Source organism: Trichomycterus rosablanca, chromosome 20 (genome assembly GCF_030014385.1).
Source record: "Trichomycterus rosablanca isolate fTriRos1 chromosome 20, fTriRos1.hap1, whole genome shotgun sequence".
NCBI lineage: Eukaryota > Metazoa > Chordata > Actinopteri > Siluriformes > Trichomycteridae > Trichomycterus > Trichomycterus rosablanca.
In genome coordinates, this window is record NC_086007.1 from 179334 (window position 1) to 197500 (window position 18167).

At 45.9% G+C, this 18167-nt stretch overlaps 1 protein-coding gene across 3 annotated transcripts in view; it reads left to right on the forward strand.

Moving 5' to 3' along the window:
- The first annotated feature begins 860 nt into the window (after positions 1–860).
- The window catches only part of chd7 (chromodomain helicase DNA binding protein 7), a 90026-nt gene continuing 72719 nt past the window's right edge, over positions 861–18167 (forward strand). For 2 of the 3 annotated variants that reach the window (XM_063016654.1, XM_063016655.1), the window contains exon 1: positions 862–1171. The gene's annotated coding sequence lies outside the window, so the exon portion shown is untranslated. Of the gene's footprint in view, positions 1172–18167 lie in introns of all 3 variants that reach the window. The other variant, XM_063016656.1, reaches the window with a different exon arrangement.

The window sequence follows — 18167 nt, forward strand, 5'->3', positions numbered from 1 at the left end:
CACAGGGTCATTTCTAGTAGCTCCAGTTGTCCTGACTACACATCTACACACCGGATGACCCCACAACCCACACCACCACGGGGAGAACATGCTAAAGTTCACACAGGCCCTGTTGTTCGAACTGTATTCAGTCAAGTTATTCAGGTAAGTTGCTTTGGATAAAAGTGTCTGCTAAATGTGACTGTAGTATGAATAGTGTTAGTAGTATTAGTAATATAAAGAGTATGAGAAATATGAATAGTGTATAAATAGTATGAGTAGTGTGCATGGAATTATAGTATATTGGTATGAATAATATGATCAGTATGGGTAGTATTACTATAGTACATTAGTGGCAGTAGGGTTAGTAGTATATTAGTATGACATTTACATTTTCGGCATTTAGCAGACGTTTTTATCCACAGTGACTTACAGTACAGTGACAGTATACAGTCTAAGTACTTGAGGGCTAAGGGCCTTGCTCGAGGGCCCAACAGTGACAATCTGGCAGTGGTGGGGCTTGAACCGGCATCTTTCCGATTACTAGTCCGATTACTAAGCGCTAGGCTACAACTGCCCTGTATGAGTAGTGTAGTATATTAGAACGTATAGTATAAAGAGTATAAGAGTATAGTAAGAGTAGTATAGTTGTAGTGTGTATTTGGAACACAGCCCCTTTATCTCACGCGCCGGCTGAATTGTGTGCGTGCCTGTTTATCTGCGCGCTCGCTCGCCTGCTCACGTGAACGCGCCCCCTGCGTGCACCCGAGTACAGAGAGAGAGAGAGAGAGAGAGAGAGAGAGCGGAGAGAGAGAGAGAGAGAGAGAGAGAGCGGCTCTGAGAGAAGGAGAAACACCGCGGCGGCTTCTGGATCATTTCTGATTCTCTCCGAGTGTTTTACACAATTAAAAGTGGAGTAAAAGCGGGATCAGAGCGCAGCGTGGAGCTGAATGAAGGAGAAAACTCCGCTTCTACCGACACCAGTACCGAACTCGAGCTTTAGATCCGCGCGGGACCACACACACACACACACACACACACACACACACACACACACACACACACACACACACACACACACACACGGACACACACACACACACGGGGACACACACTAAGCGCGTGCATGCGCGTGCGTGAGGAGTTTAAACCGGTGAGAGAAATCTCCTCAGACTGATCCGCGCTCATCACGGTAAGTTTATTTGTACTTCTATTCCACTTTTATACTCTGGTTTAGTGTTTATTCCACTTTATACTTGAATAATGCGGGTAAATGTGAGCGGTTATTGTGTTTGGAGCTCGGCGCCGCCACCACTCTTCTATTGTGGGACTCTCTGAAGTAGGTCACAGTGTTCCGTACACAAGGCTTTATATCACCGAGTTTAGGAATTATTTGAATTATTTTCGGCTGTAGGAGTTAAAACGGACCGCGTTTGTTTTTAAAATGTACTTAATTGCGAGTGGGATTTCATTTATTTGATAAAAGGATCGTTTTGTACTGTACGGAACACCGTGACCGCACGCTATCTTCCACTCTCGAAGTTCGGATTAAAGTCTTATTTAATCAGTTTAAGTTTAGGATCAGGTAATCCAGCTGAACTAATCCGCTGACGTTATTCAAGTTAATACAGGAACCAGCCGCTTTTCTTTTGTTTTGACTCAACTCGTTTAGCTTTATTCGGAGTCATTAACAAACGCGGTTGTTCATTTATACAAACGAACATCTTTCATTGTAATTAACCGCGTGAATGCAGATGTTGAGTTTATATTGGGATCGGAGTGGTATTTTGATTGAGAATTGTGGATTTTGTGGTGTTAAACGTGTTTAGGTTTATTCGCTGCTACACGAGGTGAAGCGGTGTTGCATTGATTTCTGTGTCCGTCGAAACCTCGCCAGAGTGAAACAGCGCCCACTAGAGGCGCAGAGTTCGGAGGCCACAGAGTTCTGTACAACACCTGTTCGAGTCTAGCCGTGTAAAATCACTAAAACTGGCTTAAAATCAACTCTCCGTCGTATAAAACTCTTACTTATATAGGTGTAAAGGTTTATATAGGTTTAAACTATGTAGATTGTGAGAATAAGATGAAATGTGTGAGGTTACGGGGTCGATCGGGACAGGGGTTAGATGAGGGTTGCTGGAGGCCAGATGGACTCTAGTCCCTGTAGGTTATTATTCATTAGAACTTAGAATATCTCTAATCCTCTCATATTAATCGTTTTATCTTCGTGTTCGATGATGTATTCGGAATAATGATTTTTATCATGTCGTGTTTGTGGCATTTATCTGATTTAAAAAGTGTGTTTGAGGGTAAATAAGTGAAATGCTAATGAGGGCGAGCTGCTCGTTGGCTTGTTCTCATTGTCTCATCAATGCTAACAGGCTACAAGCTAACTACAGTCTTCATACATTAGTACTTTTTCTCGTTAAATTTAAAGTTTCTCTCTTTTTTTATTTATACGAAATTGGAAGAGTTTCAAGTTTATTAACAAGTTTTATTTATTTTTCTAGAAGGTAGTTTGGTGTTTGTTTGCTTCCGAAGTGAAATGAATGAACAAAAGCTTTTAAACAATCAAACTAAGTTACACTATAATTCATCCTGTTTTTATTATTATTTTGTTCTGTAACGCTAATAATAATCTTTTCAAGCTTTACTTTCAGCATTGTTATAACTACAAACACATGGTTGTGCAAAGCATTTTTATACTTATAACATAATTAATTGTATTTTCAATAATTGGTACTGAAGTTTGAATTATAAATATAACATGAAGATTTTAGGCTCTTGTTTGTAGTTTTCCATAGTGAGTTTATGTTTATTTATTTAAAGCATTTCTCTGAAGCAGGGCAGAACTTTCTTTGTGTTTGTGGTTTATATTTTAATAAAAAGATGTCAATGTAAAGTTTGAATTGTGGACATCAGTAACCTGTTGATCATGTAAACAGTTTTAAGTAGAAGTGTAAAAGTGTGTGGGAGATGTTCTCTTCTGTGTTTTTCAATCTTGTTCTTATTAAAAAGTGTGTTTTAGTGTAAAATAAAGATGCTGGTCTGTGTTCTCATCGTCAGTGGTGCTACAGGTTAAATACAGCCCTTACACACAGACTCGGCTGCACTTTCCTCCTGTATAAATCCTGTTGAATTGGATTCTACAGGTTTAAGTTAAAAAGCTTTTATTTGTGTCCTGAGTGTCGCTGCTGAACATCAGATCTCTTTTATATAAATGAGTTTCTGTACTGAAGCACAATGTGAGTGAGCAACCATCCCATTCATTTGCTCATCACAGTGTTTAACCTAAAATGGCAGCTCTTTAATGTGTGTGTGTGTGTGTGCGCACGCTCATTGAGTAAATATGAAGCCCTGTGCATGATGGGAGCTTTTTTCCCCCCTTTCCTCTTTCTCTTTTGTGGTGGTGGCGGTGGTTGGGTCACTGGTTGTATACGCTCAGTAGGCGAGTGTGTTCCTCCTCTGAAGTGGAGCTCTGAGTTTTTACTCCTCGTTCTGGATGAGCTGGGGGCTCCTGAGTTGGATGTGTTGCTGTTTAGATCAGACGTTTAGATCAGATCTGAGGTGATTTTATTCAGTCGTACCGCCCTGTCTCTATGATGGAGTAATTAGTCTGATTAACCTGTAATGAGCTCTTTGTTTACGTTTTGGTTTGAATTCATCTTCACTTTAATGTAAGATGAAGTTGTGGGACGTGCTGAGCGATGCCTCCTTCCTCTCTTACCCAGAGTTGTAGGTCGATGAGGGTAATTCTGAGCGAGATTGTTTGATCAAATGAGTATTAAAAAGCAGTATTATTTAATTTTGCCCCAATTGAATCTGTGCAGTTAATTAGGAACTACTCGTATATCCCTCCGAGCTGTGAGGAGAAACGCAGCCTGACGTGAACCTCCGTTGTGTGAAACCTGTCGGTCTCAGTCTTTCATCTGCATGTGGAGATTTCTCACAGAGCCTCAGCAGGTACGGAGGATCACGATCAGTGTTCCTTCCTCCAGACACACCTCGATCAGACAGTAGAAGTCACTGTTTCAGCGGTAAGGAGGTTCCCGTCCACACAGGTACTGGTGGGATACTGAATTAAACTGCTTTATTCTATTTCTCCATTATCCCTTTACCTCCCAGTCTAGTCATATCCAATTCCCCAGATATATCACTCCTGTAATCCCTTGATCCCACCCTCTCTCAGACACGGCCAATCGGTCTGTGTAGGCGCTTAGTCGGCCGATAGCAGTGATGGGCAAGTGTGTGTTACTACTCGAGCGACCCTTGAGTTTGTTTTTGTTTTTTGTGTGTTAAACATCTTTAGGAATCTGAAGCCTGTTTGATTCCAGTTAGATTGAAGGTTTGATGGTAGTTTTTGGTGTTGTAGTAGTAGATCTGTGGGTGTTTACAGGCTGAGGGTTACGCTACGTAAGGAAGTTTTGGCGTCAGAACGGCAGCCTGCTGTAATCTATCTGTAATTAGGAAAGGTTCTAATGTTATGTTGGGAGAAATGATATGTGTGATGGAACCGCACGCTGCTCTCTTACACGATTATTTCTTCAAAGCAGCAAAACTGCCATTACTTTACATTCTTCTACATTATGTAGGGCACCCAGAATCATTTCATTATTAAATTGTCCTTTTTTAAAATGTATTTTGATGTTTATATTACAGTATATTTTAATGTACATGTATTATAATATGTACAGTGTGAGGGAGGTCAGCTATTTCAAACAACACAGAACCGTAAATCTGGTTTAAAGATTAGACGAGGATCAAACTTTTCAAATGGCTTTAAACTGCTGTAGATTTCTCTATTAAATTATAGTTTAATTCTTCAGAACTGAAATAGAATCAAATTTGGCTTCTTAAAGATCATCAGCTTCCTCACCACCCTGAAAATGTTCATTTTGTCATTATAGGACACAAAAGTTCAGGTTAATCACAAACCAACCAAAATGAAGTTAACAGAAACTAACCTGCTGGAGAAACCGGTGGTTTCAACACGAGCGCTCACCTCATCACTGCTCTGTAACGTTTGCTTTAAATCATCATGCGGATACAGGCGTTGGCTATAAATCTGACGGTGAGCTGTTGGTGCTCAGGCTCTCGGAACCATCCGGCATGTTTATAACGTCGTATCTGAAACACACCGTGGTTTTATTCATGATGTCATTCAGTTTCATCCGATTCTGATTCTGAGTCGACCGCAGTCACGACACTTAAATATTTTATTCTTCGTTCACAATCATAACAAACCAGTTTGATCAGAACTGATCTGAAATTAAAACACGTTCTGTGTTTCTTCTGCACCTGATCTGATCCTGTAGTCTGGATCTGATCAAGAGTGACTGAAGTAATGAAAAAAGAAACTGAAACTTTATTTTAAGCCTAAACTCGACGTTAGTGTTGGAGCTGCTCTAAACTCTCGCTCTGATCCTGCAGCAGATGAACCAGCGAGTTTATATCTCAGATTATTTACAGCTTATTTACGTGTTTCAGTCCAGTTTTGCATCAGTTCTGAGATGTGACTCAGTCCCTCAGACGTTCCTCTGAGCTGCTGTGGTGTGTCTGTGGATGAATCCTCCTTCAGTGACCAGTCCACTTCTCCCATCACACTGACCCCCCACAATTCTCTCTCGATGTGTGTTCAGAAGTCCGTGACCATGAGTTTAATGGACATTTAAATGAACGATATTCCTAGGCGTGACTAAGCCTCGACTTCCTGCAGAGATTTACGCAAGATTGTGGAGTGTGTCTGTGGAAATTTGTGTCCGTCAGATATGGCTTTAATGTCGAGGACACCAGAGTTCCTCCACCCCAAACCTCTTATGGACCTCACATCCTCCACACCAGCTCTTCACTGCTTCAGTATGAAAACGATCCACACTCGCGTATGCACTCATGTTTACCTACAGCGAGTTATTTTGCTCACTTCATGTTTAGATTAATGATAAAAATGTTCAATTATTTCCGTCCAGAATCAAACTCACCACACACACACACACACACACACACACACACACACACACACACACACACTGCACAGAAGGTCACGGGGTGTGAAAACTTTCTGAATCCTCACACTCTCACTCACTCGTGTGCTTACTCACTTCCAAACGTGCTCACACTTGCCTGACTGGTGAGTAATGAATCTCCCACTACCCCCCCCCCCCCCCCCCCCCCCCACCCCCACCCACACACACACACACACACACACCCCGACGGTACATCCTGTGGAAGTCGTGCTATCAGATGTTCGGTCGCTTTTATTTCTCTAGATCTGTTCACTCTCCCTGTTGCTCCTCAGCAGCTTTATAGAGGTCAGAAGTCCTCTAACGGAACTGGGACCAACAGTGGAACCAGAACCAGCTTCACTGAGCCCTTTATGACCAATATGGAACTGGTTAGGTTCCAGTTTGAGAACCAGATTTTCACCAAAAACAAACAAACTTGAACCAGAAATGTGTGTTTAGCATATTATAACACTTTCTTTCTTTTCCCCTCCGTCTCTGTGTTCCGAGGTCTTTGTGAGCGTTATTTTGTGGACGGCGGTTCTTTAAGCAGTTTTTGGTTTTGTTCTGGATCAGATGTAGGAGAGATCTGATAGGCGGTACAGAAACCACTCCGATACCAGCACGTGTTTGGGGTGTGAGGGGGCTGTTATGACTAATTTGTGTGTTTTCCCCTCCTTTCAGTGAACAGACGGTGTGTGTGTGTGTGTGTGTGTGTGTGTGTGTGTGTGTGTGTGTGTGTGTGTGTGTGTGTGTGTGTGTGTGTGTGTGTGTGTGTGTGTGTGTGTGTGTGTGTGTGTGTGTGTGTGTGTGTGTGTGTGTGTGTGTGTGTGTGTGTGTGTGTGTGTGTGTGTGTGTGTGTGTGTGTGAGAGAGAGAAGCGCTAGGTGGTCCGGGACCCCTGCTCGCGCCCCTCGTTCAGAGCTCTCAGTAAAATGTGAAAATTGTGGAGGTGCGATTGGTTAATCAGTGACTTTTGGGCCGAGCGTTAAGGAGGTAGCGGTGTGTTAATCACCGCAATCACACACACGCTTGGTGGGCTGTTTCTCCAACATTAACACCCCTCACACTTCACCCCTTCATTTAAACTCCCCTCTGCTCTTTTTCGGCAGCACCACGCTGGGTACGGCTTCCTTCATTCTTCTCTCACCTTTATTCTAGCAGGAGTGAACGTGCTACACACACACACACACACACACACACACACACAGATCTGAGAGTTAAAGTTATCACACAGAAAGGAAACGGTACATTTAAACCATCCTGCATCACCGCTGGTCCTGATGCCAGAGGATTCTCACACGTCCATCTAATGATCATGTGACTTACGGGTGGTTAATTAGGTCAGTAATAGTTGGATTAAATCTTTTACTATTTATTTCCAGCAGTGAACAGGTCGTTAGTATTGAGACCAAAGCTGGAGGGTGATCCGGTGGAATACCAGAGCTAACGTTTCAAGCTCACCTGTTCTAATGTAAGCTCTGCTATCAGTCAACCTGGTGCCTACACAGACACGCGATTGGCTCCTGGTGTGTCTGCACTGTTTGGGTTTTAGTTTTGGTTTACACCCGGGACCTGGTGTGTACCCACCTGTTCCAAAGTCTTGACGTGACTGTACCAGTGAATGTGTGTAGGAGTATTTTAGTGCAGTGAGGGTCTCACCTGGGTATCTGCAGATCTTACTCCTCACCTGAGCGCCACAGATAAGATCATTAGATGATTTTGGAAGTCTCAGAGTTCCACCTCTAACCCTCTCTGTGTTCCTGATGTTCTGTGTGCGCATGTCGACTTGTCCTCGTAACTTCTAATTATTATTATTTAGCATTTTAACCAATGTAACACATTATAGGGGGTCGGGTGGTGCAGCAGTCCAAGCCAAGTCCAGGCTTTATTGAACAGCGCTTTTTACATCAGATATAGATCAGAATCAGAACCCCTGGTGAGCAGCGCAGGGCGACTGTGTCAGTAAAAAACGTTTTAAATATTACAAGGAACAAACCGTGAGAATCAGACTTACCTGGACCTTTATCCTGCTCAGATGGCCTATACTCCAATACTTTAGCTCACCACTGGGTTCAGGATTTAGGTCGGGTGCTCAGACAATCAGGTGTGTGAGGTTCAGACTAATTGGTGGAGGAATACAGAGAGTATAGTGTGTCCCCTCCATACACGGTAGAGCTCTGAGATGAATCCCCCCCCTGCTCTGTATGAAGAAGCGTCCTGTAGAGGAGGCGGGTGCTAGTCTGCAGGCTGTAGGAGGCAGGAGTCACCAGTGTGTGTGTGCGGGACCTGGGATTGTTTGTATATGATGTTCTGAACGGTTGATAATCCTGTTAGCGCCGGTGGTTGTGTAATTATGAGCTGTTGTTTGTTCACAGGAAGTTTGTAATAAGAGGAAGTTGCATCACTGGGTGCTAATACGCCGCCTGCACATATTCATTTAGCCCTGAACATCCAACACGGAGCTGAGAGTGCGCCGGTGCTCCGTTCCTGCAGGGGTTCTGTTAGCGTGTTATCGGCCGTGTGTGGGGTGAGACGGTGTGCGGTGGAGAGTTTGGTGTTTGGTGGTTTTTCTCCTCCGTTTGCTGCTGTCGAGGCAGAAGAGCGTCTGAGATTAGATTTCCTGCCTGAATCAGAAGCGTGATTATCCGCATGTGTTAGCAATCAGCGGCGCGTCGGCTCTAATAAACATCTCACTCGGTGAGCCGCTGAGAATCGGACGCGCCCTCCTGTCGTCTGGTTCGGCCCGCGTGGTCCAGACCTAAAACTGAGAGAGGGGTGAACGCGGGGTCGGACCGACGCGCTGCTGGTCGCTCTGCTGGTTTCTCCTCTCAGCTCTTCAGGAGAGCTTTTAGTGTTGGTGTGTGTGTGTGTGTGTGCAGTGTGTGCAGTGTGTGTGTGTGCAGTGTGTGTGTGTGTGTGTGAGCAGTGTGTGTGTGTGTGTGTGCAGTGTGTGCAGTGCGTGCAGTGTGTGCGTGTGTGCAGTGTGTGCAGTGTGTGCGTGTGTGTGTGCGTGTGCGCAGTGTGTGTGCGCAGTGTGTGTGCGCAGTGTGTGTGCGCAGTGTGTGTGCGCAGTGTGTGTGCGCAGTGTGTGTGCGCAGTGTGTGTGCGCAGTGTGTGTGCGTGTGTGCAGTGTGTGTGTGCAGTGTGTGTGTGTGCAGTGTGTGTGTGTGCTGTGTGTGTGTGTGCTGTGTGTGTGTGGTGTGTGTGTGTGTGTGTGTGTGTGTGCAGTGTGTGTGTGCAGTGTGTGTGTGTGTGCGCAGTGTGTGTGTGTGTGTGTGCGCGCAGTGTGTGTGTGTGTGTGTGCAGTGTGTGTGTGTGTGTGCAGTGTGTGTGTGTGTGCAGTGTGTGTGTGTGTGCGCAGTGTGTGTGTGTGTGCAGTGTGTGTGTGTGAGCAGTGTGTGTGAGCAGTGTGTGTGTGCAGTGTGTGTGTGCAATGTGTGTGTGAGCAGTGTGTGTGTGTGAGCAGTGTGTGTGTGTGAGCAGTGTGTGTGCGCAGTGTGTGTGTGTGCAGTGTGTGTGTGTGTGTGCAGTGTGTGTGTGTGTGTGCGCAGTGTGTGTGTGTGAGCAGTGTGTGTGAGCAGTGTGTGTGTGTGTGTGTGTGCAGTGTGTGTGTGTGTGTGTGTGTGTGCAGTGTGTGTGTGTGTGTGTGTGAGCAGTGTGTGTGTGCAGTGTGTGTGTGCAATGTGTGTGTGAGCAGTGTGTGTGTGTGAGCAGTGTGTGTGTGTGAGCAGTGTGTGTGTGCAGTGTGTGTGTGCAGTGTGTGTGTGTGTGCGCAGTGTGTGTGTGTGTGTGTGTGTGTGTGTGTGTGTGTGTGTGTGTGTGGAGGTTCTGTAGCTCCGTGTGGTTTCTGGTTTTCACACGAACTGATTTCACTGCTGCAACGTTACTGATCAGGACCGACTACACAAGTGTTAATAACAATAACAAACACTGATGTACCTACAGTTCAATCAGGGTTAATAACAGTACTGAAGGTCGCTGGTTCAAGTCTCACCACCTCTGGGTTGGCACTGTTGGGCCCCTGAGCAAGGCCCTTAACCATCAGTTGTGTGGGTTGTGTTCTGACCTAATTGTCAGTCACTTTGTTTGAAAGCATCCACTAAAATCCAATCAAATTGAGATTAAGGGCCTGGCTCAGGGGCCAAACTGTTGCAGCAGCATCCGACTGGCATCCACCATTCACCACTAGGGTTAGTCCCTGAACCGCTGAGCGACCGTGGCCCTGCAGTATCAGTCTGATTGAAAAGCCTCTTTGCAGAGCTGGTGGAGTGGTGCTCTCCAGTGTGTCCTGATGTGTGCAGGGTTTGTTCCACTAAGGGCCGCCGCTTCACACTGAGCTGTGGCCCCCCGTCGGCCCCGGGTGAAAACGCGCCGATGACCCTTCACTCTCAACGTCTCTGATTCTAAAATAATTCTGAAATAAAATCCATCACATGTGGAGCCCTGAAATAGATTTAATATAATATTCACACCCAGAACCCTGGTGCTGCAGAAGCTCCAGAACTGACTGTTGGTGGTTGTAGATCGCGTCCCCTCACACTGGTGCAGAAATCAGGATGAAGTGGTGAGATGTCACCAGCTCTGCACCTAACAGGAAATGCCTTCTGTTTACATCTAACACTTCCTGTTTGGTCTGGGTATAGAGCCGTGGTTCTGTATTAAACGTGTGTGTGTGTGTTCGTGTGTGTTCGTGTGTGTGTTCGTGTGTGTGTGTGTTCGTGTGTGTGTGTGTGTGTGTGTTCCATACAGAGCTGATGAGAGCTGTACCATGGTTCTGTGTTCTCCACAGTTCTGATCTGTGTGCTGGTTTATCAGTGAATAATCACACGTGTTAATGATCCAGAATCAGTGTTTCTCTGTGTGGGGGGGTGGGGGTGTGTTCGTGTGTTCGTGTGTGTGACATCCAATCACGCTTCAGCTTTCAGCTCTTTATGATGCATCTTTTTCACTATTAAAAAATAAAAGTAGAGAATAAACAGCAGAACTATTTTTATTCATTTAGGACGAGTTTGGAATGATTGTAATTGAGCTGATATGAAACTCTGCATCTTGATGCTGTAAAGGAAAATTTCTAAAAACTGTGGAAGGTTTAAAATAATAAAATAGCATTAATTAGTGTTGTGTTGTGTGATCAGTATAATGTAAATATTTGAAAGCATTTTATTATTGATCAGCCTGTTAAATCCACATAGAAACTGTTTATATTAAAAAAGCGGTTTTGGTTTTATTTGCGTCTCTATCTACGCTCTTACAGTGTGCATTACATCAGTAGATCAGACCCCCCCCCACACACACACACACACACACACACACATGATCACCGTGTTTCTTTTGTGAGTCTGATCGTGCGTGAGCTTGTTGGACGCCCCGTTCCAAAATTAAACAGGTATTAAAGCAGAGTGACTCTGTGTGAACCGCCGCTCATCTGAGAAGCTTCTCGCCAGGCTTTGAAGTGTGTGTGTGTGTGGGGATTTGTGCTCTGGTGTTGTACAGCTGGGTGCTGATTAATCAGTCGGTGTTCCGGTTCATCCCAGAGCTGTTGAGTGAGGTCAGGGCTCTTCATGTCTATAGAGCTCGATAATGCTGGAACGGGAAAGGGCCTTCCCTAAGCTGTTGCTGCACAGTTGAAAGCATTATAAATGATGTCCTGTATACTATCGATTTATTAGTGTTAACACATGAATTGGGTTATTATAAGAGGCGTCCCGATACTTTAGTTCTGAGACGTTTGTTGTTCGGTCGGGGTTTAGTTGGCGAGCTGAGAGGATGTGGGTGGAGTTAGGGCCACATGTGGGCGTGTCTGTAACCTGATGAGCAGGAGGAATGTAAACAGCTCAGCGTTCCTCTGATAAAGAACTCCTGTAATAATAAAGTTCCACGTCTGAGGGATGATGACGGAGCGGCGCAGCTTCAACACACCGTCGACTTCCTGTCGTATAATCGGCTCCGTTTCTTTTGTGTTCTGATAGAGATGAAAGAGTTTCTGTATTAGCGAGAGCTCGGCGTCCGTCCTCTTCACTTCCTCTCGTGTGTGTGTGTGTGTGTGTGTGTGTGTGTGTGTGTGTGTGTGTGATGGTGGGGAGATCCCAGTCCTCCCACTCACACTGAGCTCTCTGATGAGAAGCCCGGTGTTACATCACACCGTTCATTCACTAGCTGTAGCCGTTAGCGCTTGTCTGGGCTGTGCCTGCGTCTCCGGGGGGGACTGGGTGAACGGTCACCATGGTCAGGCTGCACGCTCAGTCTCGAGTGTGTTCTAATTCATCTCTCGGTCAGTAATGGAGGTCCGAGTGGGTTCATGTTTCTGTGCGGTACAGGGATGCGCCTCGTCTATTTTAGTAGCGGTACAGGAACGCCTCACGTTACATCCATAATGCTCTCCAGTACTCGCAGCATAACGAACAACCTTATAAACCTTTATCATCAACCACGTCATGTAGCTGATACCACCAGTATCCCTCCAGTGCTTAACATTTTATTGTTGTGTGCAAAACCATCATCGGAACGACGGTTCTAGTTTTGGTTCTGAACTGAAGTCTATTTTTTAAACTTTTTATTAATAAAACCTGTGTAAAGTCTAAACGATGTGAGTGAAGGTATACCTGTACTGAATCTGGTTAAGCTTAGGACTAGGAGTTCTATCTGCTTTGGTGTGGATGGTTCTAAACGTAGAGCCTGACCGACCCGTGCTCACACTTCACCAGGCTGAACCTGGCTGTTAGAATTTATGACCTGTTTGTGAAGGGTGTGACGATATATATTGCTTTATTCAGTGTGAGCTTTGATGCATTAGGCAGTAAATATCACGTAGAGTCTGGACGTGCTTCGTTAAGAAGGGAAGGGCACATCCTGATCACGGTGTAAAAGTATGAGGATGCTGCACAAACGCTCAGAGTTCACACGGGTGATTTGGAACACAGCCTGTGTGTTTACATTGAGCGGACTGTGTTATGCACTGTGTGAACTGCAGTTGATGAGCACCAGGTACTTTTGTTATCCCTGAATTCAACACCGTTTAACGGTTACTCCCGTCTGTTGTTTGTGTTTGGTGCCTGGCCTTACCGGGAGCACCGTGAGACTTGAGCTTGTGATTTGAGACTTGGCCATTGTGGACTCCTGTGTTAGACTCCTGTGCCTGATGCTCAGCTCACTTACTGTTTATTTGGTCAGTCTGACCATCGCCAATCCCCCTGCTGCAGTGCTTTAGTCGGCTGTACCACGCCCACTCGGTCTCAGCTCTGCTCGGCCAATCGCACCCCCTCTGACGAGTGTGCTTTTACCAGTCGCATCTCTTTCCTGCTTCACAGATAACCCTGTTTCCACCGACGCGGCACCGAGCCCGTTCCGGTTCTCGAACTTGATTTTGAACCGGTTCCGCGTGTTTCCACCGGAAAAAAGAGGTTCCAGACAGAGAACCAGCGGGCCGATCTGGCACCACAGAATACTGGGTTATTCAGCCCGAACCGTGACGTCACCTGTGGGCGTGTCATGTCGTACAACAATGGCGTCAGCTGGTGTCTCGTATGGAGCTTAATGCTGCATTTTTATCTTTTAAACTTCACCTGATCACATTTTGAACCAGTTTGCCGCAGATATTTTTAAAGCGCCCTTAAAAAGATGAACTGTGAGATATTAGTGATTAGTGGGCCAGTGATAGCTCAGTGGTTAAGGTACTGGACTAGTAAACAGAAGATTGCTGGTTCAAGCCCTGCCACCACCAAGTTGCCACTGTTGGGTCCTTGAGCAAGGCCCTTAACCCTCAATTGCTCATCGTGTAAGTCGCTTTGGATAAAAGCGTCTGCTAAATGCTGAAAATGTAAAATATTACGAGATAAAAGTGACCCGGACAGAACGAAACTCGCTTAACGTGAAAAATAAAGCGTGAAGCTTTTTCATCTCCCCGAGCTGCATAAACACACGTGAAGTAAATCCAGTTACACACAGATACACGTGGTATTATAGACTGGATCTGATGGTTATTTCACACAGATGTTTGTTCGTGTTGTGGAACTTTAATGATGTTTCACCGCTCAAGCCGAGCGCTGAGTAAATCGGCTATTTGTGCCGAGAGTCGCGGTGAGAGTGAAGCACAAAACTCTTCTCACGTTAATGAACTAAAGAAAACAACAACTGAGACGAACACGTCACGTCTTCTCATCACCGATAGTTAGATCGATGCTTTATACATAAAAACAAACATCTGTAACAGCAGCACAAACGCTCACACATAATCTACACACTCCACCATGATATTACTGCTCTTAACTTTTGTTAAGTAACGCCCACCGATGATGACGCTGCTTGGTTCTCAAAAACTGGTGGAAACGCGCGTCGGTTCTCTACAGAACACCAAGGTTCAGAGAAACCTGAACAGAACCGGTTCAAGAACCAGGGTTTTTTTTGTGGAAAAGGGGTACCAGAGAGCCGTGTTATGCTTGAGTGCAGGTTTAACAAGCAGCCATCAGAGGTCGTTATAATTTAGTCACATCTAATCCCTTCACCATCGCCCCTCCTTCCTCAGGCACAGCCGCTGTACCCATAACAGAGCTGAGATTTGGGGTTGAGAGCTTGAGATCTCAGCGCTGGTGGGTTAGTGTGTGTTATCGCCTCCACACTCGAGTGACATTGTTTACAGTTTGTGTTCGAGCTCAGGTGCAGTTTTTAATTATTAATAAAATCACCACACACACGTCCATCCGAGGGTCCATCTGATGGTGCAGGACTGGTGTTATTGATCATATCTGAGCTGTTAGTGCTGATGTAAATAAAACTCAGGCTGTGTAACGGAACCGGAGCTCTGACTGGATCTGCTGAGTGAGTTGTGATTTATAGTTCTGGTTGTACGAATGCTGTGTCTGTGTGTGTGTGTGTGTGTCTGTGTGTCTGTGTGTGTCTCTGTGTGTGTGTGTGTCTGTGTGTGTTGAACTTCCTGTTCTGAATCACCAGACACCAGTACAGAGTCTCTCCGGCCGTCTCGGTGGCTCTGTTTTCACTTCTTCATTTCTGATCTGGTGTGTGTGTAGTTTCCTGTAGGTTGAAGCGCGCCGCTGTTTATTATTTAATGTTGTTATTGTCGGTGTTGGACGTTCTCAGTTCTCCGTGAGAGGAGACGCTGGAACGCTGGTGTGTTGTCGTGATCCTGTGAGCTGCTGACGGTCCCGCTGCAGGTCTTGTGCCGATCAGGCTGTTTGTTAAGGTGCCATGTTGCTACCTTACAGGAAGTCGACCTGGCGGTGGCCCGTCACACACAGGAAGTTATCTAGCATTACTTAACCTCACGCTCCGTGATGTGTGGCAGGAAGATGAGTGACATCAGCACAGATCAGAAGGATCTAACCTTACTCATCATTAATTCTCCTGAAAAATCATCTGATCAGCTGTTTAGTTTCATTCAGTCTGAGCTTTCTGATGCTGTCCACATTATTTTGGAGCCTCTGTCCTGGAGACTGTGGGAGGTGAGGACGGGTGTGTCAGGAGTTGAGATGGTTGTACAGGAATCCCTCTTAGCAGATAGAAGATAGACTTTATTCATCACATATACAGATGTACAGTACAATGAGATTCTCTCTTCACGTATCTCAGCTGGTGTTGGAAGCCGGGGTCAGAGCGCAGGGTCAGCCATCGTACCGCGCCCCTGGAGCAGACCGGGTTAAGGGCCTCGCTCAAGGACCCAACAGTGGCTGCATAGCAGAGCCTGGATTTGAACCAACAATCTTCCGATTGATAGCACGAAGCTCCACCCACTCGGCTCCCACCGTCCCATAGACGTCACGTGTTTATCTCTAAGGTTTGATTTGGAGTCTCGATAATCAGGAGGATTTTAATCCGGCTGTAAATTAATCTCATGCTTTTATTAACGGCTCAGAATTATTGTGCTGAGGGGTGGAAGCAGTCAGACTGATGCTTCAGCATCCTGGGTTTGATTCCTGATGTTTTTATTTCCCCGATATGGAATAAAACATCCTAATAAACGTCCTAAACTCACCAAGGAACGAGAACGAGTACCTGTCTAAATCAGCACACGAGCAGTTTTAATCCACCTCACAGCCACAAGTATATAAAATGGACCAAAACATAAATTCTAGATATGAAGATTCTTCAAAAAGTTTCCTCACTTTTTTTTATCTTTATTTATTAAGAAATTAAAAACAAACTCCGTCACTTTTCTACATCGTCGCCTCTGGTGCATTTTTCCAGCGTCGTACCGACGTTTTAATGCCGTCAGCAAATAACGTTTTTGGTTGAGCTGGTAGCCACTGATGCGCCGGTGCTTTCACATCATCACATGAAAATCTTCTTCCCCTTAAAGCTTCTTTCAGCCTCCAAACAGGTGTAAATCAGATGGAGCTAAATCGGGACTATAAGCGTCTCTCAGACACGCCCGATTCCTCCTCCTCCACCCTCACCGCTTATAACCACAATATACACGTGAGGAAACGTGGTGATGATCCCTCGTACAGTACACAAACATTTGACCTCTTTTGCCATTAAATGACACAAACGTGTTAAACATGGCCAAATAAATAAGGACAATCAGTTTTTCGGTTCACTCCACCAAATCTGGCGAGGAAGGCCAACGCACATGAACTGTGTCTTTACACCAGCAAGCGGCGGATTCTTGGGTTAGGGTCTCGGCGCGTACGGCCCGCACCCCTCTCTCCATGTCCCGACCCCGCAGGAGGGTCTCTGGTGCGAGTGTTAAATGTTACCCTGAACCGAACCATCAGGACTATATACAGATCACCTGAGCACCCTGCTCACACTTACTTTTGGCATGTTCTCTTTATGCATGAGTTTCCTTCCACCTCTAAGATACATTCCAGTAGGTGGAATGATTGATCTACTGTACATCAGCCCTGGTGAAAACATTAATTGTAAATTGTATTCAGATCTTTTCTGAGGTTCTCAGGTTCTTCACTGAACGCTGAAGTTCTGTTGGTGCTGGACTGAGAACAGTTTTTTTCGGTGGGTAGCACTGTCGCCTCACAGCAAGAAGGTCCTGGGTTCGATCCCCAGGTGGGGCGGTCCGGGTCCTTTCTGTGTGGAGTTTGCATGTTCTCCCCGTGTCTGTGTGGGTTTCCTCTGGGTGCTCCGGTTTCCCCCCACAGTACAGAGGCGTGTAAGTGAGGTGAACTGGAGACACTTAATGGTTCGTGACTGTGTTTGATATTAAAGTGATGAATGGTGGGTAAGCAGTAACTACAGGTCCTGTCATGAATGGAACCAAAGTGCTTGATCATGAATTCTGGTTCTGAGTTTATTTCGGACCTCCTGATGACGCTGAGCCCTCGGTATAGACGTGGACGTGTTGGATTAGCTCCGTTAGGGCGCGTGTGTACGGCCGGCGGTTTTCTGAAGCAGCGGTCAGTCTTGATGTGAACACAATTTGCCTGGCAAAACGTCCGGATCACCCGAGCGAGAGGGCGTGGCGTTCATTTGCGTCTCGTAGTGGTGAATTATCAAGCTCGACTGGATGAGCCGTACGTGGCAGATTTACAAACTCTTAATCTGTGGGTCGAAAGAGGACTAGTAATCAGGTGGACATTAGTTCTCAGCCCCCCCCCATTCTCAAATATAAGGTACCAGTGTAAAACCACTGATACTTCAGATCTCACCAGGATCACTAATCATCACCGGGACCTTCGTTCATCTTCACCAGAACAGTCGTTGTTAAAATGATGCATCATTGATGATTTAATACAGATTTAGCCGTGGCTCCTTCCTCCCAGACTAGTGTAGGTGGTGCGGAGTCTCAGCGGTCCTGCTGACCCGGCCAGGCACTCGGCTGAGGGAGGGAGGGTCGGACTGGGTTTCTCCTCTCTGCCACCGCCTGCAACAGCGACCCCTGCTGGCTGGTCGATGCACTGGAGAAACACGGAGCCATGCATGACTGTAGCGCTCCGAGTATCCACCGCTGGCTGGTGACTTCACACGCGTCTGAGGGGGCGGGTGCTAGTCTGGGAACTGGAAATGACTAATGGAGAGGGAAACTCCTCCTGTCTCGCTGTAGGCCAGTGTACGTGCGCTTACGTTACTCTGCTCTGTGTTTGATTTGGGAACTCCCTAAACTGTTGATGTTGGTGCAGATGAATGGGAGGGGTGGTGCCGGAGCCTCGTCCTCGGCCGTCAGGGTTCGAGTATAACGATAACGCGGTATAACGAGTGAGGTGTGACGCGCTGAATGAAG